This window comes from Mchenga conophoros, linkage group LG17 (assembly GCF_057382185.1).
Source record: "Mchenga conophoros isolate Kocher_MC1m ecotype Shallow Benthic linkage group LG17, M_conophoros_male_GT1.1, whole genome shotgun sequence".
In the NCBI taxonomy this organism is placed as follows: domain Eukaryota; kingdom Metazoa; phylum Chordata; class Actinopteri; order Cichliformes; family Cichlidae; genus Mchenga; species Mchenga conophoros.
The window spans coordinates 34,498,607-34,523,221 of record NC_140542.1 but is presented as its reverse complement, the minus strand read 5'-3'; positions in this window follow the sequence as shown (position 1 = coordinate 34,523,221).

The window sequence follows — 24,615 nt, the reverse complement described above, 5'->3', positions numbered from 1 at the left end:
CCTGTGTCTTTACAACAATGCATATTAAAGCACTTCAGCTGCTGGAGGACATTACTTTGCGTACTGTTGCTCGGGACTAAATATATAATCTCAACTTGAATACAGTTCCCATCCATTTGAGGTGCGCACCACAACCGCATGATCTAAATATATTATGGGGAGCTTAATGGAACACGTCCCTCCTGCTTCCTAATCTGAGGACATTTTCCATTAGGCTAATTGCAGAACAGCAAAATTCAAAAAGCCACAGAATAGTTAATGGTTATGGGTATTTGCCACTGAAGCTTAAGTTCTCTTGTGACACTGAAAAGTGCAACCCAAAACACTTAAGGATCCATTAAGGGAACTAAGCGCATAATCCCAGAGATGCAAGTGAGGACAATGATGCTCAGCTTTAGCATTCACTGGTGTAGACTTAAAAAATAAATAAATCAATCAAGAAAAACTTAACGATTCAATAATAAGTGGGCGTACTGAGCAAAACAGACTACAAAGGGCTTTTAATTGGCCTGATGCACAAACATCATCTTCGTCTCTTGCCAGGCCGTCTGGGATCCCGAGGTTGAAAAGATCTCTCGTCAATAAAAGCGAGCCTAACATTTTCTGATGAAGGAACAGTCTGCTGTCATCTCATGCTATCAAAGATGTATCCGCTCTGAATGGTTAAAGAAAGATCCGCTCCTGCACATCAAACAGTCTCCCCCCACCAAACACAATTCCAGCCCCCTGTAGCCTGAGCCAAATTGCCTTATCTTGTGTAGGAAACGCAGAGCCGCTGTTACATGTAGCGATACTAAAACATTTAACTGACAGCTTCCAATTACGCACCTATTGATTAAAGTAGATTTCTCTGTCAGCCTCTCACCTTTCCTGTATCCATCATCTGTATCTTCTTTTAACCTCCTTCAGATGACAAGATAGTGGGCCTAAACTGCCCCTAGATCAAACTTTCAAGTCCCATTCTTAGAGAATCAAAAATTACACTTTGGACCACAACAGGCGAGCAGAGTGCTCTACCGAAAGCATCCTGGCTGACAATAATTGGAGTAAAGAGCTGTAATGGCACAGAATTGCACTTGTACACTCGGTACCCTGTGATCAAAAAGACTGCGAAAGGCTGTGGATGGTTTATAGTGTTATTTATCATCAAAATTGTACACGGCCGGATTCTTGGAAGCTGCAGAAATACACCAGGCTTTGTGTCAGTGTCCTTTCAGCCTTACATTTGGTGAGATAGTTTAATTCCTTCCAATTTTTTTTTCGTCATCCAAGAAAATGAAAGCGAAACGCGAACAACAACGGGAAGAACAGCACAGCTGACTGGGCTCCCCCTGACACAACTGTGCTTACGAGCGGAATGCAAACGACATAATTGGCTATGTAAAACTCTTGCTCTATTAGACGAGGGGAGCTTGGTGCCTGATAGCCTTCATCGCCACTAAAGCTCTTCATTAATCTCCATCCACAAGGTCAAGGAGGTGCCCTGTACAAGACAAATGAATTAAAGCTCTGCTATCAAGAAGTGAACCTCGCGTGACCGAACAACAGGGGCTGCTCGCGGGTTTAATGGGAGACGTTGCTATCTCAGTAACCTGCGTATATGTATATTTTTTGAAGCTATAGTTTAAAATCGACTGCATTATTTTGTTAATAATGAGAAAATTGTTTTTTTTTAATCAACCAAACATTCGTGTTGTGTGCAAGGGTCTATTTTTCTTAGGCACTGAGGCTTCAGACCTCCAAGACTGTTCAACTGCAGTAAACAACAGCAAATTACCAGGGTTTTCACAGTTGCACAACATCTGACCCTGAAATAATTTCTCCTCCTACCAAAAAAACGGCTTCCACTCGGAAGTAAAGGTTAGCCTCCAAGCCAGCACTTAATGTAGGGGAAATATTGTGCGCCTACACACATACATCAAAATGCATTTAGTGTTGGCCTGCGCTTATTCATACCCCTCCTGAAGCTGCACTGCACGCATGTATCTTTGTCCTGTGAGTATTATAAGATGTGGCCACAAAGTTCACATTGATCATAGCAGGAATTTATGCTTTCATGACTCTTTCTATCCTCGAAGGTCTTCTAAACACCCTCGGTGTGTATTTTGATGTGAAACTGCAGGTTTTATACATCCCTCCTCCTACCAGTCTTTAATCAAGATTTGTTAACAGTGGAATGAACACATTTCTAAACCCAACTTTTGTAGTTTATCAATAGGTCTAGGTCAGCTGCAGGGCACACACCCTTCTCAAAGACACTTGCTTATTAAGGCGTTTAATCAAAAGTGCTTTGCTGATGATAAGATGAGGTTATATTCGTGAAATACGCCCCTTTAATAAATCCACTCCCATCTGCCTAAATAGATGTTTTTGAGCTATTACATCTTGTCCTCAGAGGACAAGGGGAATCGAAATCTTAATGGGGCCGGATTACGGCCGTCGTTGTCGGCCAGTTTTAATGACAGACATTTTGCCGGCGAAATGACCAGAGAAAAAAAAGAAGAAGAAAAAGAAGAAAAAAATGTGCCGACTTGCCTGCAGAACAAGGCAGAGAAGGAAGCAGTCAGGATCTCTGTTACATGTGTGCCTCTTCGGGCAATGGCTTTGTTCAAGTTCACCTGCATGTGCATTTGTAAAGGTCTTTATTCAAAAACACACACACTTTTTTTTGCACGCATTATGGAATACTTATTTAAAATATGTAGTTTCCTGATTTTTTTTTTTTTTTTTTACAAAGAACAAAAAGAAAATAAAAATTATCTTAAAGCCAAACTGAATCCAAAGTCAGGTGTGTGTGTATGCGCATTTATGCTAATGTGCAATAACACTGTCTGTACAATGGCTATATTTTCGTGACTAGAACTGGATTATATTGTGATTTATGTGGGATTTAGTGCATTTTTTGTGTATTTCCTAAATATTTGCTAATTCTTTTTAATTATTTGTGAGTTATTCCGTTAAAAGCTGAAAATGTGTGGCACTTGTAATGCAATCTTACCAATCTTCACCACTGCAACAGAACCTTGTGTCCTGTTATATGTGCAAGGTACAGCTGACCTGCTCTCACATGTTAACTTTTTAATGCATTATGAAGTGAGTAAATATTTAGCATTTTTCCTTAAATAATTAAAAAACAACAACAACAGGGATGTAAACATACTGTAGCTGTATAGATGCCAGTCTGTGTGGTCGGTCCCCAGGGGAGGAAATTTTTATGGGACAGTGGCAGCCACTCCATCACACATTTACCATACCACTATACTCATTCATGCTCACATATATAAAAGGCAGCAGCATTAACGGAGGTGAAAAACTGGTCAAGGTCAGTTGAGAAAGTTCTCCTGCACACACACACACACACACACACACACACACACACACACACACACACACACACACACACACACACACACACACACACACACACACACACACACAGACCAGTAAAGTGCAACTCTGTTAAATAGACAGTATCAGCAGCACAAGACCATAAAATGAATAAACACACACACACTTTAATGTTCTAATTCAAGCTCCTTGTAGCCCATCTTGTATCAATATGATGCCTTTCACATTTACTAAATGAACAACACGATTTGTTGTGGTACAACTCCTAGTGCTGCATGTGAAGCTTGGCACCCTGTGGCTAAAAATCGTTATGAGTTTATATGCGTGTGTTGCTACCCAGTAGGAGGGACGGGGATGCACGTTTGCCCTGAGCTGCTGCACCACTAGCGGTTGTTGTTTAACATGCACACATAAAAGATTGAGAACGAGCATCCCATGCTGCAATGTGGCCCTGCACGTTTTAAACAGATTTGATTTCATCATTAACAAAAATGTGTGGGGGTGTGGAAAAAGACTGCTTTTATCACAATCTTGCAGGTGTTACAGTCAGTTAAGGTGACCTGTTTGCTTGTTTCCAGCTAACAGACTAAGTTCACAGTGATTTGCGTTTATCTCATACTTGGCCTCGGTGAAGCCCTTCAGCCAGTCCACTCTCTGAAACAAGCCCACTTGAAGGCCAGCTGTCCTCTGACTGACTAAACAGAAGGTTTGAACAGCATGTAGATGGGGCTGCAGTTCTCGTGGCTGGAGTGTTGTGCCTGGGATGACAATATTAGGGATATCCCATCTCACTGACATCACCTGGAGTCAAGAATAGAAAAAAGTTGTTGAAAATGGAGTGTTCACAGTAATCTGAAGTCTGACCTTTCGGCTTACAGTGATTACTCAAGTGTAAGGCAATCATATTATCTAGAATATTTGGCAATTTTTAAAAGGAAAATACACAGAAAATGTGTGAAAACCTAACAGAGGTTCTAAAATTGTATATGTTGTATGTAAGTCTTGATGTAGTTTTTTGTACAAGTGATTAAAAAATTATTAGACTCTAGACTTTCTCCTTAAACAAACAAACAATAAAAAAACGGTGTTATTTGTATTGGTCTTGCCAAATATTCCCTATAGTCGCTGCTGCGTAGTGTGGAAGTTTAAGCCCCACCAGGCATCACTTAACAAAGGCAGCCCCGGAAAGACATTTCAGATAACCTGAGCTCAGTGGGCAAAAGCTCCAATAGAGCGCCCAACAGCGTTTGTTTATTGTCCCAACAACTGGTGGTAATGTCACACCTCAATGTGTAACTTAGCCTTGACACCTTACACACTGGCTTGATGCCCTGTGGTGCTTTAAGAACACCACTGGGCCCAGTTACCGTGTCCTGACGAATGACACTCACTAGCAAGGTGACTCAGTGCTTGCCCTGTTGTAAATTGCACTACTTCACATCAGATTGATCGCAGCGAGCATGTTTGTGTTTGAGGGTGTGCGTCTCTCCTGTTCTTGCCATTGGTGGCCTCTCTTTCTTTCCCTCTTCCTTTCTTGCTCACTCACTGGTTAATTGGTTAATGGAATGCATGACATCAACCCGAAAAAGAAAGCAAAGACAAAAATAAGCACTGTATTCATGGCTTCTCTACAGCAATGAAAGCTTTGGTGAAGTCGACAGCATGATGAAATGAAAGTAAACGCTACTTTCTCAAGTACACAGAAGGAGCAGTCTTTGTCTGATGCATAAACAGGAACAGCAGTTAACTGAATTACCATTTCATTTTTGATTTGCATTTCATTTAAAAACATACAACTGAATAAAACTTCAAATACAAGGTAATGTGACGCTTAGCCTATGAACTTGTTTGGGCAGCCAACTCGACTTTATAGTAACACTTAGAAACAATTTTTCTCACATAATTTTTACTTGGGTAGGTCACCCAGGGACACATAGTGGTGTGACAAAGTAGTTGATCCCTGATTTCCCAGTTTTTTGCATATTTGTCACACTTGCCTTTGACAATCTGAAAAGTGTAAGTTTCCATATTAGACAAAGATAACCAGAGTAAAAAAACAAAATGCAGCTTTTACATTATAATTTAATTCATGGGGGAAAAAAGCTATCTGAATCTACCTGGCCCTATGTGAAAAAGTAATTTCCCCTCTTGTTCAATCATGAATTAACTGTGATTAACCACATTGTTTGTTGAGCTCAGTTTCACTGGCAACACCCAGGCCTCATTACTTATTACCACTACCACTGCCAGACCTGCTGAATCAAAACAAACAAACAAAAAAAACCAAACAAACAAAAAAATCACATAAATGGAACCTGTCTGACAAAGTGATGTAAGCTTAAAGATCTCAAAAGCAATCCACAAACGGAGAAAATCTGGAGCATTGGTGAAACTTCCCATTGTGAAATTATGCTATGTGCTCCAGAAACTACAAGTATGTATGTTATCAGCATTGTTTGTTTTTCTTCCATCCATCCATTCTCTTCTGTTTATCCTTATGAGGATTGTTGGGGGGCTGGAGCCTATCCCAGCTGTCATAGGGCGAGAAGCAGGGTACACACTGCACAGGTTGCCAGTCTATCACACGGCTATCTTCTTTTCTTTTCTTTTCATTTATATTATTTATTATCGATGTTGCAAAAACATAAATACTCTATCCATAATCCAACACTGGAACAAAAATTTCTCTGACTGGTGGAAGCTGCTGTTATCATGGAAATATCTAAGCCAGGAAATGTCAAGTCACTTGATGACTTAAAAAACCACCAGAGGTGACTGTAGTCAGGAACGAAGTATTGTACCATATCAGTAACAAAGCTCTACTTTACTGGACATTCACTATACAAACTCCAAAATTACTCCAAACTATTATTACACAACATTATTTGTTGAGTAGTTGAGATGTTGGGATGTTGGGATGTTATCCAGCTGTTTTCCTGACTTTTTGATCCATATACGTTTCACACCATAGCTAGCTGTCTTGGTTCACATCTTAGAATTCTTTATATAAGGATTTTCTGAAATGTCAATGGAGAAAATGAAGGGGAAATTCACTTCGCCTGAACCAGACTTTTCAAAAATGAGGAGCTACTGAGTTCAATTTCCCATGCTAGTTAACCAAGTTAGCATATGGTCTTCAAATAAAAAAACAAAACAACACAAAGTGATGACGGCTCCACAAAAGTACTCCACAAAGACAGAGATTGTGGAGATGTCCATCTCAGTGTACAGTTTATGGTGTTGGGAGAATGCTAAATAGAATCAGCCAGTGGTGGCTTGTCAGTTGAGGGTGCTACAGTGCTGCCCCGGTAAAAATACTGTGAGGAAAAAAATCCATCATTGTGATTGGTGACTTCAATTACTGATGAAGCAGTAGAGTCAAATTTAAGTGTTTATTAACACCAACCTGGAGCTGTCCACCCAGAATTAAATATTCAACAGCAGTCCGTGGATTGTGGGAGCGCATATACACTGACCTTGCCTAGCATGCTACAGCGTAGTTGGATAACTGGATGTGGGGGTGAGAAATGCACTCTTTTGCATTGTTTTCAAAGTCTCTTTCAAAGTCCTGGTATCAAAATGTTGTGGATCACCATGGTTCTATGGGACTTAAAGTACTTAACAGAAAAGTGCAAAAGTCAGGAGAGTAGCCATTGGAAAACAGCTTGAAGCTACAGCTTTTTGGCAGGTTTAGCATAGTAGAACAGCTGGATGAAAGCTATCAAATTAGCAGAATAAAACACAACGAAGAGGCGATAAAAAGTTAGCCAATTTTGTCCACAATTATAAAGTGTGTAAATTTAGCAGAGCCTTTGAATTAGCTTTGGGTGGCCATGAGGAGTGTCACGACCTGCGGGGTCGGCAAGGCACTGATCAGCAATCTCTCTCCCCCTCCCCTGTTTTGCCGGGGCGGAACTCATGGCGGGTTCACGCCCTCGGCCCACGCCCTCCCGGATCATGCACACCTGGGCCTCATCAGACCAGCTGGTATATCAGAAGGAGGAGATCAGCTGTTCAACGCTGGATTGTTGTGAAGACTCCTGTCAGTACACGTTGAGCCCTAGTTTCCCACACTTCCGCCTCAGAAAGTAACATTTGTCTCTCTGTTCTAGATTCCCCGGACCCGTCCCCGTGTTTCCCCGTGTGGAGCGTGTAAGAGGTGGCTGGTCACTAGCGGAGAGAGGTTGGCGTGAGCGTGTGTGTGATCCCCTTGTTTTCCCTGGAGCCCTGGAACCTGTCCTCGCACATCTTGTATATAGCACTGTCCTCGCACTGCCTGTAAATACACTTCGTGAAGATTTTTGTGAATAAACTGTCTCTGTTACAACACACTCCGGAGTCCTGCGAGTGGATCCTCAGAGCAACCCGTGACAAGGAGAGTGATAATCCTGGATATTCTGTGGTTTGGTGGACTTTGTTGCCTCACTGGATGTGTTAAAATACAAGTGTAGACACTCTGTAGTGTGTATAGATATCATGTTTTTTAATCGCAAAAGTTTAAGAAATATTAAAGTGTTTGTGTTGATTCTCAACTGGTGCTTTTTTTTCCTGACCTGTATGATGCTTTACATTGTGGACCCGTCAGACCCAATTACTCCCCCTCAACATTTTTACAAACAGCCGCTACTGAAATCAGCCTGTAGTTTGCAAGTAGTTGTCATTATAAACATCTTATAAAAACTCGAAAAGGTTCATCCTAAGGAGACCCACATATTGTCTGGACTAGTACCGAGAAAATGAAGACAGCTTAGCTGAACAGTTTGAAGTATATTAGCTATCAGACTAAATTGTTAGAACTATGTACAGACTTCAATCAGTGCAGCAGGAAAAGCTAAGTAATGAGGAGAGAGATTAGGAGAGGAGGGGGAAACGTTGCTTTGGAACAACATGGGAAACACACACACACACACACACACACACACACACACACACACACACACACACACACACACACACACACACACACACACACACACACACCCTCCCCGCCACCACCACAAATAGAGTCTAATTGTGTTGCAAACATTGTTTTCCCAACACGCCCTAATCATGGCAGTGCGCTTAAAATACAATGATCTGCTCACAGCTAAAAGCTATGATATGGCTTGCTGCTACAGAGGCACAGCTGTTGCTATTCATATAGCAGTTCAAAACCTCATCTCTACACCAACACTTCCTTTTGAAATGCTGTTATTGTGTGACAACAACTTGAGCCAGCATTTCTAGAAACTGGAAGTGAAGGTATTTTGGTACAGTGAAAGCCATTTTTCTGGCGATGGATCCAATTCTCCTCTTAAATGAAATTGCAAGTCATTACACAGAAAATTGCTAAGACACTACCTGTTGGTTGTTCTGGTTATTTCAGTCTTTTTTTGTCAAATGACAGTAGGTTGCAAAATCTTGACTAAAATTAGCTTTTGCTGTTTCCTGTCACTACACTGTGAATGTAACTTACATGCATAAATATACATATAACTACAGGGTTCACTTCTTTTACAAATGATTGGAACCTCTTGGTTTTGTGAATGCACCCTACACAGCTGTGAAACATGCAGTAGTTTACACGGCGGTATTTCACACCAACCAACACTCTCACAGTGTGATTATAATACCAGCCTGGCTGTTGTGGCTGCAGTGACAGGCATATCAAGCGGGTCTTCTCAAAGAACCCAAAACAAAGTCAAACATTGCATCCATCAACTTGTCCTATTTTTGGAGCGAACGCTTAAAATAACCAGCACAAATTTGTGTTTTGGTCGGTGGGTCAGGCTGTTATGACAGCACATTTTCCTGCTGTTTATTCATGATACAATCTGTGTAAATAGGGTTATACTAGCCACAAAATTTTAATGGATTTTGAATATATTCACAATGAAAGTGCTCTAGTCTAATAATGGCTTGCTTGTGTTGAAGTTTTTCATATCAAACTAATTAGATTTAATGGTAAAAAAAAATATTGTTATTCTTACAGGACAAAGATTGCATTTCTTACTCCAACCAAATTGTTATTTTACGATTGAAAACACAACAGGACTTTCTAATTTGAACGGCACCTCTAAATGTCCTCGAGGCATAGAGCCTCCTTAACCAAGTCTACCTGAATCGAAAAAAAGTATCTTTTATCCTTTAAAGTGCCTCTGTGCTCCAGCTTTTATTGTTTCGATAAAGACCAATGTGTTTCATAATTAGTTATTTTCTAAATCAATTTTCTGTCGTTCCTTTCTACCTCCTCTGCTTTTCATGTTTCTTATCAGGAGCCCCAATTTCAACATCCACTGTAATTAACTTTAACTGGTGGTTGGTTAAAAAACAAAAACAAAAACTAGTTCTGCTGCACATTTTTCTCTTTGAAGGACCAGCTGTGAATAACCGAATCTTGTGAATATAGGCACTGTAAAAGCAGGCATGCATTACACGTCCAGATATAAATGCACACAGGGGAAAAGGCTCATGCGCACATATAAAAGAACACAGAGTTTATCTAGCAGATAGAAACGGCTCTATTTGGGCATTGGCTCCGAGCACTGGAAGATAACATTGGAAATTAGAGCGTATAAAAGCTTCCCCACTGGGAGCACCATTGATGGGTTTACAGGCAATTTTCACACAGTGTGTCCATGAGTACTGTATTCATGTGTATGCACATGCTGTATGAACAGTAAATACAGTAAATGCGTACGTGAACAGGTGCACATAGATACTTGAACGCATGTGTGTATGTAAGGTTGTGGCTAGCGTCTAAGTGGGAGAGTTGAAGCATCTGGAGAGTCATCCCAGAGCACCACGACACACACACACACACACACACACACACACACACACACACACACACACACACACACCCAGCCCCACTCGTCCCGTCCTCCTCTGTCTCGCTCTCTTTTTTATTTTCACTCCTGTTCCCCCCTCCTCGTTCTTTTTTGTGGTTTTATTTGAGGCAGAACTGAATTCCTCAATTCCACACACTGAGCGCTGTTGATAAGGGCCTTCCTCGCTGCACCCGGGCCCCAGAGAAGGACACAGCGTGCCCGCAGAACGCCAAAATAGGATTCCTCAAGACAATGAGGTCCATTTGTTGAGTTAAGCCAGATGAAAGGCCCATATTTAGGCAGCCACTGTTTCTGCCACCATCTCCCTGTTTCCCCATTGTCAGCTAGAGAAAAATAAAAGCTTATTAAGTTAAAAAAAACAAAAAGTAGTGGAAAAGTGTTTTGGCACCGTTAATGAGCACAGAAGCCAGCCGGACTGCTGATGTTTCTTCTCTGCATGGATTCTTTGTATTATCACATATTTATGCATTTTATTGTATAGATGATTTAAATAAATACCTTTAGAGATTTTTCTCTATAATGCATTGCCTCAAAAATAACAAAACAGCAATTACACATCATTATGTGGATGAAATCAGGACTGCTGTTTTTTACGAGCTGAATGCATCAGCTAAGTGGAACATAAATTGATAAGGACAAAAAAAAGGAATAATGTGTTCTTCTCTAATGAATGATGCGAGAATACTTTTTTGTTCCAATGCCAATCAACACTGTTTGTGTCCCATATTGCTAGGAGGAGAAAATGAAGTTATAACAAGATAAATAAATTACGTACAACATTTGGAGATTTTATTTAATGCGATGTTGCTGTAGCTCTAAAAAGCAACGTAATCAAATTCTGCAAAACACACTGTAAATACGATAAAAGTACAAAGCTGCTAATTGATAATATGATTAGCTTAATGCAGCGTAATCAGTGTAAATGGGATGTTACACTCACTGAAGCAGGCCACCATTACTTCTAGTTATTCCTCATTAACTATATGTCCCATTGATTCCTCCAGCGGTGCGGTAAATGGAACAGATCTCACCGAATGTCTGCAAGCAGCCGCTCTCACTGGGAAGTGACATCATCCTCGAATAGCATGACGCCACCTTACGTGAGAGAGTTCAGCAGGTGCCCCATTTGTCGTATGCTCTCTCCTTTTCTTTTCACCAAAATGTGTCGTACTTGTTCCTCCACCTCCCTCTTGTGCAAGTTCATTGTCATACAGTGCGACAGAGTGTTCTTCCAGACCTGAAGTGGTATTGCGCATCAAATGAACAACCTCTTCAAAGGAGTCGCTGCCACAAGGGCTGCTGGTGGCAAATCCACTGTTCCTGCTCTGCTCTCCTGAGGAGCACAGACATGAATGCGAGGTCCTCTTATTTCACTCAGGTGCCATTATGTGCTTCTCCTGAACTTCTATTTTGCAAGATGGGACCTCCCGTTGGTCATAACCACAGAGTGTCAGCATCAAACTGCTGCTTGCAGGAGGCTCATCATTTGTGTCCTGGAGAAACCTAGCAGTCTGGCAGTTCCTAGAGTTAATTCAGGCTCTATGTCCGTGACTCTTTGACTTTCTGTGACCTACAGTACACGGAGGGGAGAAGTGGCTAAGTCAAAGCCTCTTACACAACTGAGAGTAAAAGTCGATGAAACAGCTTTAAACCAAAAAGCTGTAAAGTTTCAGAGAATTTTTTTTTTGGCAAACAAAGCAAAAGAACCCCGTCCAATTTCATTGCACGCCGATTTCAAAAGATGAGGAAAATTATGTACAGGCAGGTAGGAGGGACTCTGTTTTACTGTAGTCAATCAATCTCAATCAATCTTTATTTATAAAGCACTTTTCATACAGAAAAAAAATGTAGCACAAAGTGCTTTACATAGTTAAAAGCAGCCCACCCCACCCTCCAACTCACTCCCCACACTCTCAATACACATATATCCCCCCACCCACACACACATACACACACGCGCACACTTAAAGAGTAAAAATTGGGCTGGGCTCGCATGAGCCAAGTGAGGAAACATTATAACAGAGAGCCGTCTGCACCGGGAGCCGGTCACAGACCGCAGCCTCCGGGATGGGCACACAGCAGGAGGGAGGCCAAGGAGCCCCCCAACCAGGCTGAGAGGACCCCAGAGACCCAGCAGCCACGGTCAATAACAGCCCCGGTGCAGAGAGCGCCCTCCGAGGAAACACTGGAGATATGACGCAATACGATGTATACAGGGTAAAATGATAAAATAAATAAGAACAGGATACAATATAAATATAAATATAAATATAAATAGAGTAAGAAGATTAAAAAATGAATAAGAATAAAATCAAGAAATATTAGGTAAATCCTAAATTAATAATAGAATAACAGGATAGAATAAATAAGCATAAAAAATAAATAAACGCTAAGTAAAAGCTAAATTAAAAAGGTGGGTCTTGAGCCTGTTCTTAAAAACATGTACGTTCTCTACGGCCCTGAGCTCCTCCGGCAGGCTGTTCCACAGACGAGGACCATACCACTGAAAAGCTGCCTCTCCGTGAGTATGTGTCCTGACTTTAGGGACAATCAAAAGGCCAGTACCAGAGGACCTCAGGGTCCGCGAGGGTTCGTATGATAAAAGCAGATCTGAGAGATAAGAAGGCCCAAGACCATTAAGACATTTAAAAACCAATAAAAGAACTTTAAAATCGATCCTGAAACACACGGGGAGCCAGTGCAGCGATTCTAAAACCGGTGTAATGTGGGCCCGCCCTCTGGTCTTCGTCAGCACACGAGCTGCCGAGTTTTGCAAAAGTTGTAAAGTTGAAATATTCTTCTTAGGAAGACCAGAGAGCAGGGCATTACAGTAATCAATGCGACTGGTAATAAAAGCGTGCATCAGCATCTCCGTGTTGGCCCGAGAGAGAATAGGGCGGACTCTGGCTATATTTTTTAGATGATAAAATCCAATTTTGGTCACATGTTTAACATGTGGGATAAAACCAAGCTCAGAGTCAAAAATAACACCCAGGTTTTTCACTTGTAGCGAAGGACATAGTGAAAATGCCTCTAATTTAGACAAGAGTTTCTCTCTCTGAGCCTCAGGACCGACAATTAAAACTTCAGTTTTGTCCTGGTTAAGCTGTAAAAAGTTTTCTGCCATCCAAGATCTTATATCCAAGATACAGTTAAAAAGGGCATCCATTGGTCCGGTGTCATCAGGAGACACGGAGATGTACAGCTGCGTGTCATCAGCGTAACTGTGGAAGTTCACTCCATGCCTCCTGATGACACTGCCGAGAGGCAACATATACAAATTAAAAAGTACAGGGCCTAGAACCGACCCTTGAGGCACACCACATGTCATTTTATGGATCTTAGAGGAGCATGTATCCATACTCACCATAAAAGATCTGTCAGAGAGATAGGAAGTGAACCAGTTGTGTACAGCACCAGAGAGGCCCACCATGTGTTTTAGTCTGTTTAAAAGAATAGCGTGGTCTACTGTATCAAAGGCTGCGCTTAGATCCAGTAGCACCAGGACTGAGAGCTTTTGGGCGTCCCAGTTACATCTAAGATCATTTAAAACCTTTAGGAGAGCAGTCTCTGTGCTGTGGTTCACCCTAAATCCAGACTGGAATATCTCCAGGATCTGTCTATCATTGAGAAAATCAGTAATCTGAGTAAAAACAAGTTTTTCTAAGACTTTACTTAAAAATGGTAAGTTGGATACAGGTCTGTAGTTATTAAAATCATTACAATCCAAATTGCTCTTCTTCAGAAGGGGCCTCACCACCGCCGTTTTAAAGGCAGCAGGGAAGACACCCAACTGAAGAGAGCAATTCATCATGTATAAAAGCTCAGCCTCAAAAAATCCATAAAGTGTTTTAAAGAGTGAAGAAGGAATTGGATCTAAAAGACATGTGGTGGGTCTCACTGTGGAGAAAACCTTCTGAAAGTTCTCAGCATTAACCAGGACAAAGCTGTCCAGTGTCTCCTCAGGTACAATCGAGCCCTCAGATGTGTTTACAATCATATCGCGATTAGATAAAATATCAGATCTGATGGCGCTGATTTTTCCCCTGAAGTGGTCTGCAAACTGCTCACAGAGCGAGTCTGTGGGGGTTCTTTTGGAGCTTTTAAAATCAGGGTTAAATAAATGATCTATGGTGGAAAAGAGGACCTTGGGATTATTTTTGTTAATACTGATTATTTTGGCGAAGTATGAATTTCTTGACTTCCTTAATATATTATTGTACATTTTAAGTTGCTCGGAAAATATTTGATGGTTGATATTATTTTTATTTTTCCTCCACCTCCTTTCTGCTGCCCTGCAATTTCTTTTGAGTTTTTTGACTTCTTCGTTTCTCCAGGGTGATGCATGTTTTACGTTAATCTTTTTGGTGGTGAGTGGAGCAACGGAGTCAAGGCTTTTCTTCAGTTTGCTGTTAAAATAACTAAAAATCAAATCGCAGGGTGCAGGTAAAATCACAGGGGGGCATTTGACTAAAACCCTGGTAAAATTTGCAGCCACTTCAGAGGTCAGATAGCGCCTCCTCACAGTTCGCACTGAGGTCTTCCGCTGAATAAAACCGGTGATGTTAAAAAACACACAGTAGTGGTCAGAGACAGCCAAGTCAACAACAGAGGACACGCTAGTGGACAGCCCATGGGTGATGACCAGGTCCAGAGTGTGTCCTCTGTTGTGAGTCGGCTGCGTGACGTGCTGGGTAAAATCCAAACAGTGAAGAATGTTTAAGAATTCTTTTGCTGCAGGGTCAGAAGGATTATCTATGTGCAGGTTAAAATCACCGGTTAAAATTATCATATTATATTTTGAATGTATGTTTGTTAAAAATTCTGAGAATTCCTTGATAAAAGCAGCGCTGTCTTTAGGTGGTCTGTAAACTGTGACAGATAAAACTGGAGGGCTGCTGAAAACAATAGCGTGGAATTCAAAAGTGGTAAAATGATCAAATAAAATTTGTTTGGTGGTGAGTGTGTTGTTGGCTAAAGATGCAGTCCCACCACCTCTCTTACCACTTCTAATAGAAAAAGAGAAATTAAAATTTGGTGGGGAGGCCTCAGTGAGAACAGCTGGTGCATCCGAGCCCAGCCATGTTTCAGTTAAAAATAAACAGTCAAGTTTATTATCTAAAATTAAATCATTAATAATAAAAGACTTGTTCGACAGAGAGCGGACATTTAAAAGTGCCATACTGATTGAGACTGGTGGATTATTGACAATAGAGTTGAATGGATGTTGATATTTTTGAAGAGGCCGGAGGTTATTAATGTTTTTGGGGTTACTGGATTTATGATAATTCTGTTGCTCTCTGTTTGTGATTATGACGGGTATTGTGTTGACTGTGGGAGAGAAAGGTCCTAGTCCAGAGTTTTGTGTATTACTGTTAAAAGTGGAACAAATATAGGAGCTGGGACCAGGGGAACATCAGTCAGTGGCAGACAGTGGCGATGTGCGGGAGTGCTGTATGCCAAATGCCAAATTGGCGGACAGCAAACGGCGTCCCCAGGCGTTGAGGTGGAGCCCGTCTGCCCCAAAAAGATGCCTCCTCTCCCAGAAGGCATCAAAGTTGTTAATAAAACCCACGCCGTGGGAGATACAGGCAGAGGAAAGCCAGGTGTTAAGGCTGAGCAGCCGGCTGAAACGGCCTATCCCTCTGCCACAGGTGGGGGTGGGCCCAGAGATAAAAGCACTCACCTGGAACTGACCAAGGAGGCTGAAGAGTTCGAGAAAGTCCAACTTCAGCAGCTCAGATTGCTGTTTGGGGATGTCATTGGTGCCGATGTGGATGATGAGCCGGTTAACCTGTGGGTGGGATGCCAGAATGTTGGGAATTCTGTCCACTATGTCAACAACAGTGGCTCCCGGGAACGACAGCGTGAACGCCCCCCTCATCCGCACGTTCCTGACGATGGAATCCCCGAGGACCAGCGTGGAGAGAGGAGGTGCCACCGAGGGCTGTTGGCCATCTGAGACGCCCGCGCCGCGACACCGGGGGTGTTCAGATGGAGATGCGCCAGCCGGACTGTGTGAGTGACTCCCAGGTAGCCGCGCCGTGGGTCCTCTTCTCCGAGGAGCCGGGGTAAAGCACAGCTCTCCACGGTGAGTTTGCACCACAGCGTCGGGTTGCCCGCCGCGGCTCCGGGGGCGTAGTGGTGGAGATGGCGCAGACCTCAGCGACACAGCGGGATGGCGAGGGCTAGCGGTCAGAGGAGGAAAGTCCACAGGATCCAGGACATTGAATTTATTCTCCAATACTACCGCACCGGAGGGGGTAGTATTGGAGGGGATCCTCCTGCCCCCTCTGCAGCCACCACGCGTCTCAACCACGGTCCATGGCGCTGGTTGGAGTGGAGTGGAGCTGACCAGAGCCTTGGGTCTGGCCCCTAGCTGAAACCAGGAGTTCTCGTCCTTGGCAGAAGCACCAGCGACGCAAGTTGAGAGCCTGTGTTGACTGTTGGCGGGATCTTGGGACACAGCAGCTGGATGGTGCACTGTGTCGGCTAGCTCAGCGCTAGTAGCGGTGGTTTGAGCTTTGCCAAGGAGGATCGTGTCAAGTTCGCATTCAGCCCCCTGGATTTGGTAGTGTCAATGCTTTCCTCTGACGTATGCAAAGAACAATCAGAGTTTAGCATAACTACTAAGAAAACATTCAGTGAGCCAGACCTTATGCTGCTGCTGATGTTTAAGTGATATCAGATATCAAACAGATAATTGTATACACTGAATCTGGTGGCTGAGTTTGATTGGATGAATAAAACAGGCCCAACTGAAAAGTCTGGGAAAGTTATAGCGATTCATCTCGAGGGGAGCATCGATATCTGCGCTAAACACCATGGCGATTCATCTAATATTTGTTCAGACGTTTCACATTAAGCCACAAATGTCAAAATCACTGTAGTGCGAGAGAACAAATCAGAGGATTTTCAACAATGAACAATGAACTGATCAATGAACTGACAGACCAGTGTCGGCACCCCTTGAAATATGCACCTATTGAATTGCCATTATCAACTGTAATTGCTCCCACAGATAATCCTTGATTGCACTCTGTTGCAGACACAGACACGGACAGGTGGAAACACCAAGGCCGAGCAGTCATTCCTGATATACTTCTTTGAAGTTTGCTGTCTTCAAAGGACCCTTGCACTCACCATACAATAACGTCACTGACCCAGGTGGACTCAAGGCTGCAGGTGCCCTGCTCTAACTAGTCATAAAAAGTGCATTAGCATCCATTCTAAACAGATATTCACTAGCTGGGCCCATGTCCTCATTTTAGGTTTGACAGTGTTTTATTGGTAAAGGTGATGGCTTGGCAATGAATTGAGCTGCGGTTTGGGAAAGGCCAAACCGCAGCTTGGGAAAGGCCTCAAAGAGGACTGGTGGCGGCTCCTGGGCCTGCCAGATCCCCACGTACTAAATAAGCCAATAAAGTTTAAGAATTGAAAAGGGGAGGGAGGGGAACGTAAACGAGCATGAACAGCTTGTAGAACTGGGGGAACCTATATAGATGAGAACCGGAAAGAGCTTGTTTTGAGGTGTGGTCCCGATCCTGAAATTCCAATGTTTAATCTCCAATAACTGAAGCAAAGCAGATTGTGTAGGGGGAAGTTAAGAATAACTGTATGTGTGACTAAGTCAATCAAGAGGCGGAAGGTTAGGAGACCGGCAAAACCATCTTGCAAAAAAAGCACCAGGAAAATACTACCTTAAGCCTACCCTGAGAATCTATGTTTTACTGCAACTAATAAGAGAGACATGTTTTCAAAGTAAGCAAAATATTCGAATGAAATAACTGCGTAAATCAGTTGGTAAGGGGTTTGCAACTGCTGGGAAGAGAAGCAAAACAAAAACTACAAATACCAACAGGTGAATTATTGATAGTATGATAGTAAAACCGGTAGCCCCTGAAGTACATTTAAATATGGAGTGCCCACTCATCTCACCTCACCTTATTTCACCTCAGGTGCAACACTGTTATCCTTCCAACAAACAGAGTGCAGCAATCTAAACTCGTTTCTCAGTGAGTTTAAACACATAACACAAAAAATGTGTGGAGACCATACCAACGATGTTCAAGCTCCCAACAGTACGGCACTCCGTCTCACTGAATAAAAGAGATAAACAGAACAAAAGAATTACAAATAAACAAGCCAGTTGGTTAAACTATAAGGCGAAATAATGAGAAGATGAGCAAACAAGCCGGAAGGCCAAACAAAACAATAAAGAGCAAAGCAGCAGCGGCAAACACACTTGCAGGTGAATCTACAAAAGAGAAAACAGGCATTAACTGGACCCACCATACTGCATACTAAAATTGTACATTTTGATATTGGAAAGCTACACACTAATGCACACAATCACTGAAACTGGGCAGGACAACAGTGGAGTTCCACAAACAATATGCTGAGCCAGAACAGCAGATCAATGCCAAAATGCAAGGCAGTCAACCACGGTACGCAATAAAAACAACACAAACTTGTGCATGTTAAACCATCTCTTTCAACTACATACCCTGAACATCAGACAATACCCGCGACACAAAGGTAAAGACCAGAAGGCACAAAGTATTAAGATAACACTGGCCACAGGTTGCTTGTATAATTCAGTCTTGATTAGGTAAATAGATGAGATTTCCTTTTAAAATGTTTAGTGCAAGCCACACCGTGTCACATGGAATTGATAAACTTGTATGTAGCCTGTACAGTGATAATACCTGCTGATTTGTATGATACAATCCCTCTGCGGTTTCTTTTCATGCTGCATCCTCAGTGCTGCTGGAGGACACATCATACAAACAAGGCTTCTGCAGCCGCAACTCAATTGGACTTTCTTCTTTGTCAGAATACCAAAGATTTTGTTTTCCATATTTACCTCCATCCATGTTGTTGTGTTGTCTCACTGCTGGATGGTTATGTTCAGTTTACAACACTCTTTTATCCCTGCCTGTCTTTGGTTGCAAGATCATTACAATAGCCAAATCTGAACCTTTTTTACCGTACAACACAGAGCCATTGTTGTGAAGTCATGGCCGAACGTGTTCTCACAGTTCTTTCCACATGGGTCATTGTTCAACTTGGACAGTCCAAAAATTGCAGTTTGTGCCTGGCATGGTACAAGTCATGTTTGTGTATTTTACCTGCTCCAGGGGAGTTCCTACATGTTGGAAAGGATTTTTAAAATATAAACTAAGTTACCAAGCAGCACAGAGAAACAGAAGTAAAGAGAGAGTCCATATTAAACTCAATTCCAAATGACAGTTCTCTAGCATAACCACCCATTCTACATACAGTGGGGCAAAAAAGTATTTAGTCAGCCACCGATTGTGCAAGTTCCCCCACTTAAAATGATGACAGAGGTCAGTAATTTGCACCAGAGGTACACTTCAACTGTGAGAGACAGAATGTGAAAAAAAAAATCCATGAATTCACATGGTAGGATTTGTAAAGAATTTATTCGTAAATCAGGGTGGAAAATAAGTATTTGGTCACCTCAAACAAGGAAAATCTCTGGCTCTCACAGACCTGTAATGTCTTCTGTAAGAAGCTTTTCTGTCCCCCACTCGTTACCTGTATGAATGGCACCTGTTTGAACTCATCATCTGTATAAAAGACACCTGTCCACAGCCTCAAACAGTCAGACTCCAAACTCCGCCATGGCCAAGACCAAAGAGCTTTCGAAGGACACCAGGAAAAGTATTGTAGACCTGCACCAGACTGGGAGGAGTGAATCTACAATAGGCAAGCAGCTTGGTGTGAAAAAATCAACTGTGGGAGCAATCATCAGAAAATGGAAGACATACAAGACCACTGATAATCTCCCTCGATCTGCGGCTCCACACAAGATCTCATCCCGTGGGGTCAAAATGATCATGAGAACGGTGAGCAAAGATCCCAGAACCACACGGGGGGACCTGGTGAATGACCTGCAGAGAGCTGGGACCAAAGTAACAAAGGTCACCATCAGTAACACACTACAACGGCAGGGAATCAAATCCCGCAGTGCCAGACGTGTTCCGCTGCTGAAGCCAGTGCATGTCCAGGCCCGTCTGAAGTTTGCCAGAGAGCACATGGATGATACAGCAGAGGATTGGGAGAATGTCATGTGGTCAGATGAAACCAAAGTAGAACTTTTTGGTATAAACTCAACTCGTTGTGTTTGGAGGACGAAGAATACTGAGTTGCATCCCAAGAACACCATACCTACTGTGAAGCATGGGGGTGGAAACATCATGCTATGGGGCTGTTTTTCTGCCAAGGGGACAGGACGACTGATCCGTGTTAAGGACAGAATGAATGGGGCCATGTATCGTGAGATTTTGAGCCAAAACCTCCTTCCATCAGTGAGAACTTTGAAGATGAAACGAGGCTGGGTCTTCCAACATGACAATGATCCAAAACACACCGCCCGGGCAACAAAGGAGTGGCTCTGTAAGAAGCATTTGAAAGTCCTGGAGTGGCCTAGCCAGTCTCCAGACCTCAACCCCATAGAAAATCTGTGGCGGGAGTTGAAAGTCCGTGTTGCTCGGCGACAGCCCCAAAACATCACTGCTCTCGAGAAGATCTGCATGGAGGAATGGGCCAAAATACCAGCTACTGTGTGTGCAAACCTGGTAAAGACCTATAGTAAACGTTTGACCTCTGTTATTGCCAACAAAGGTTATGTTACAAAGTATTGAGTTGTATTTTTGTTATTGACCAAATACTTATTTTCCACCCTGATTTACGAATAAATTCTTTACAAATCCTACCATGTGGATTCATGGATTTTTTTTTCACATTCTGTCTCTCACAGTTGAAGTGTACCTCTGGTGCAAATTACTGACCTCTGTCATCATTTTAAGTGGGGGAACTTGCACAATCGGTGGCTGACTAAATACTTTTTTGCCCCACTGTACTTAAGTGAACTCATTATTAAATAGGTTATTTTTTTTAGTGCAAGTCACAAGAACACATCAAATTAATCAAATTAATATTCAGCAAGGCATGCTGCTTGTGCAAAAAGACCAACCCCTCATTTTTTCCAGGCTTTCTAAAGGTAAAGATTGTTCTGGCTGCTTTTTCACTCATTTTTCAGTCCAGTCCTTATATCTGAATATATTCAGAGGAATGGTTTTTGTTTGTGTGTTGAGCTACTTAAAACTGTCATATGAATTATTGAAGCTTAGAAAAAGGACCTAATCTAACAAAATGCCTGCATCTTCAGGTGTTTTGTTGGTAGCAGCCTGTCACAATAAGATAATTTGTTCCCTTTCATTTAATTGAATCTTTGGAAAATGCCAAAGATAATACAGTTTGACAGATGCAAAGCAATATTTTTTGCTGCAACAAGGTGATCCCCAAACAGCTATTAGAAAAAAAAGGCATGCAATATCTCAGTGCGGTGTGCAGTATGTCCTTAAAAAAAACCTGAGGAAGCTGGACAAGTGGGGGACAAAATAAAAAGTGGCAGTCACTGCAGAAAGAGGGATTCCTGAGGGAAACAGGAAGCAAAGGCTGATATATACCAAATTACACAGGACCAGTCAGTGGAAACAGGTCTTGTGGAGTGATGATCCAACCTTGAAATTTTTTGGCTCAAATCAGTTTGTTTTGAGGCATCTTTTTTCTATTTTTCATTTTTGTCGATTTCGCAGATACAAAAACAACCAGAAAGCATCTGATTGGCTCTGACTGGTTTATTTTAAGCATGAAAATGATCCCAAACACACTGCCAATGCAATAAAAACATACCCGTATAACACAGGAACACTATCAGTCATGGGTTGGCCTTCCCAGAGCAACCCATGACCCAATTTCCTTCGGGGTCAACCTTCAGGATCAATAAAGTTTTATTGAACTGAATTGAATTGAATTGAACATTGTCGAATCGGTGTTGGATCATCTTGACAGCCAACATTCAAAGAAGAGCTTTGAAAGTCCTTCAAGAAGCCTGGAGAAGTATTCCTGAAGACTACTTAAAGAAATTACATGGAAACTGCCTAAGAGAGTTCAGCTTGTATTGAAGAATAAAGGTGGTTATGCCAAATATTTGCCTGCAAGGTCATTCAAATTGTACAAACGCTGTTTTTGCCTTATATACTGTTTTTCTTTTAATGTATGTTTGCACACACTTCAGTAAATCGCTGCATCTATTGGGCATTTTCCTAGCAATATTTAACACTTAATCCCCCGCGGAGTAGTGGGGAATAAGATATTGTGGGGAATAAGATAAGTAGTGGGGAATAAGATAAGAATAAGATATAAGGCAGGGCTGCCCAATCCCAGTCCTCGAGAGCTACTATCCTGCAGCTTTTAGATGCATCCCTACTCCAACACAGCTGAATCAAATGGTTTGATTACCTCTTCAGCATGCCATCATGTTTGGCAAAGGCCTGATAACAAGCCATTCATTTGATTCGGGTGTGTGGGAACAAGGATGCACCTAAAAGCTGCAGGACGGTAGCTCTCGAGGACCGGGATTGGGCACCCCTGATATAAGGGGTGGACCAAGACTTTTGCACAGTACCATGTGAAAGGGGTTTTGAGCCGACACAGTCGGAGACAAAAGTTAATTTACTAGTGCTAGTTATTATAAAGCGCTGACATTCTCTGCTACTTCAAACCCATTTAAGTTGGGTGAAAGGATCGCCAAATGTTCTGCCTCTTCAGCTTCCTCCATTTAGCTCCTCATCCTCCCCCTCCTCCCTCATTATTTTCTCCCATAAGAACTGCAGCTGAGACAGCCCTGTAATTATGCGTTTTAATGGTCCTTAGACCTGCTGCCTTTCACACAGGTCTCTATATGCAGTGCTGCCAGCTCCTTCTGATGCCTTCACGCTGCCTTTGTGACAGCTTCATACAGAGTGATGGGAAAGGAAGAAGAGACAGACATGGGCCAAAGAAACAGACAAACAAGAAACCGCATGTCGTTATAAGAAAGAAAGTGAAACTGTTTCATGTGAATAAGAGTGTGGCCTATCTGTGTTTCTAAAATTGTTTTAGTTTTTTTTTTTTTTAATTTTTGCACTGGGATAAAAAATCGAGGGAGGTGAGGAGGTGCAAACACAGACTTGATGACTTGTGTGTTTTTAGGCATGGTCAATAAGAGAAAGGTTTGCAGTTTTATTGGCATTGATTAGAGCGTTATACCATACATTGTTGCAAGATAATTACATTAACTGGTCTCGCTTAATCGCATTAGGAATGCGAGAGAAGGGAATGGAGTATGTCATATCCTCGCACATACACACATCATAGCCTCGGCCGTTCTGCTTAGTTGGTTTATCTGGCAGGAGGCCAAGCACCTATAAGAGCTGTAGGAAATTTGCTGACTTCACTGACAACTGTGCTTTTTATTTTTTGAAAGGGTAAGGCAACATTTTTAGGGTGATGATTTATGTTGTTTCTCTGTCCTCAATGACTGTGGAGACAACGCCAACCCAGAGATTCTAGTTTCAGCCTATTGTTTGGATCGCTTGGCAGTGACATGCCTTTGTTCCCCAAAAGCCAAAATTGTACCACCTCTTAACTTCGTTCAGAAGTTGTCACAACACCTGACCTCTGGGAAAGAATAATCCCTGAGAGAAAGTGACATACCGCGCCAAAGTAAGGAGCAGTTTTAGTTGAAATGCCTCCTACGCCTCATTGCCCTGTGACCCATTTTATGCAAGCACCTTCGCAGTTTGTGTCCTGTCAGTATCTATAAAAGCCAGTGTTCCTTAGAGGCCAGCTCAGGCTGCTCTTGAGGTTAATTGACCCCAGGCAGTCTACCTCCCTTCACCCAAGTCATGGGGGGACCACTCGGTGTGTGTACAGAAACTAACAAAGCTGCCCTCTGTGAGAGCTTGTGCCTTTTCCATTCTCCTCTTAACCAGAGGCTTTTAACTCTAAATATACTCCCATCCCTGTACCTCTCTCAGTTTATCACTGTATACCCCTCAATGCATAATGAGACATTTCACACCTCAGAGAGACACATTGAGGTCTGCTGCCAAGACCACACCTGTTCACCAGGGGCTCCTGCACCTCCTAGCTGCCCTCATTAGTGCCTGAGTGAACGCTGCTGGTCTGCTTCCATGTTTAGCACACCAGGCAGCAATTAAGGTTGCGTACAGTTAATGAAAATCTGACTCAGTCTGTTACTAGATAAATGATGGGCAGACCGTGCAACGAGCTTGAACGTATTCAAGAAACGCAACAGCTGGAATCAGCAAATTCACATTTTAGCTTCCTGTGCAGAAGGAAAAGCTCCATGAAAGATATTTAAAAAAACAAAACACTCAAAGCACAAAGCTTCTAAAACACTCTAAAGGCTTGGTAAGCAACACAATCGACCATTACAAAACCCATTGCTTTCCCAAACTGATAAATATACGCTCTCAAACACACCGACGACTCGTGGTTTTCTCTTCAGCAGTTAGAGAATTTCAAAAAGACTCATTCTCGCTGTGATAATTACCCAAGC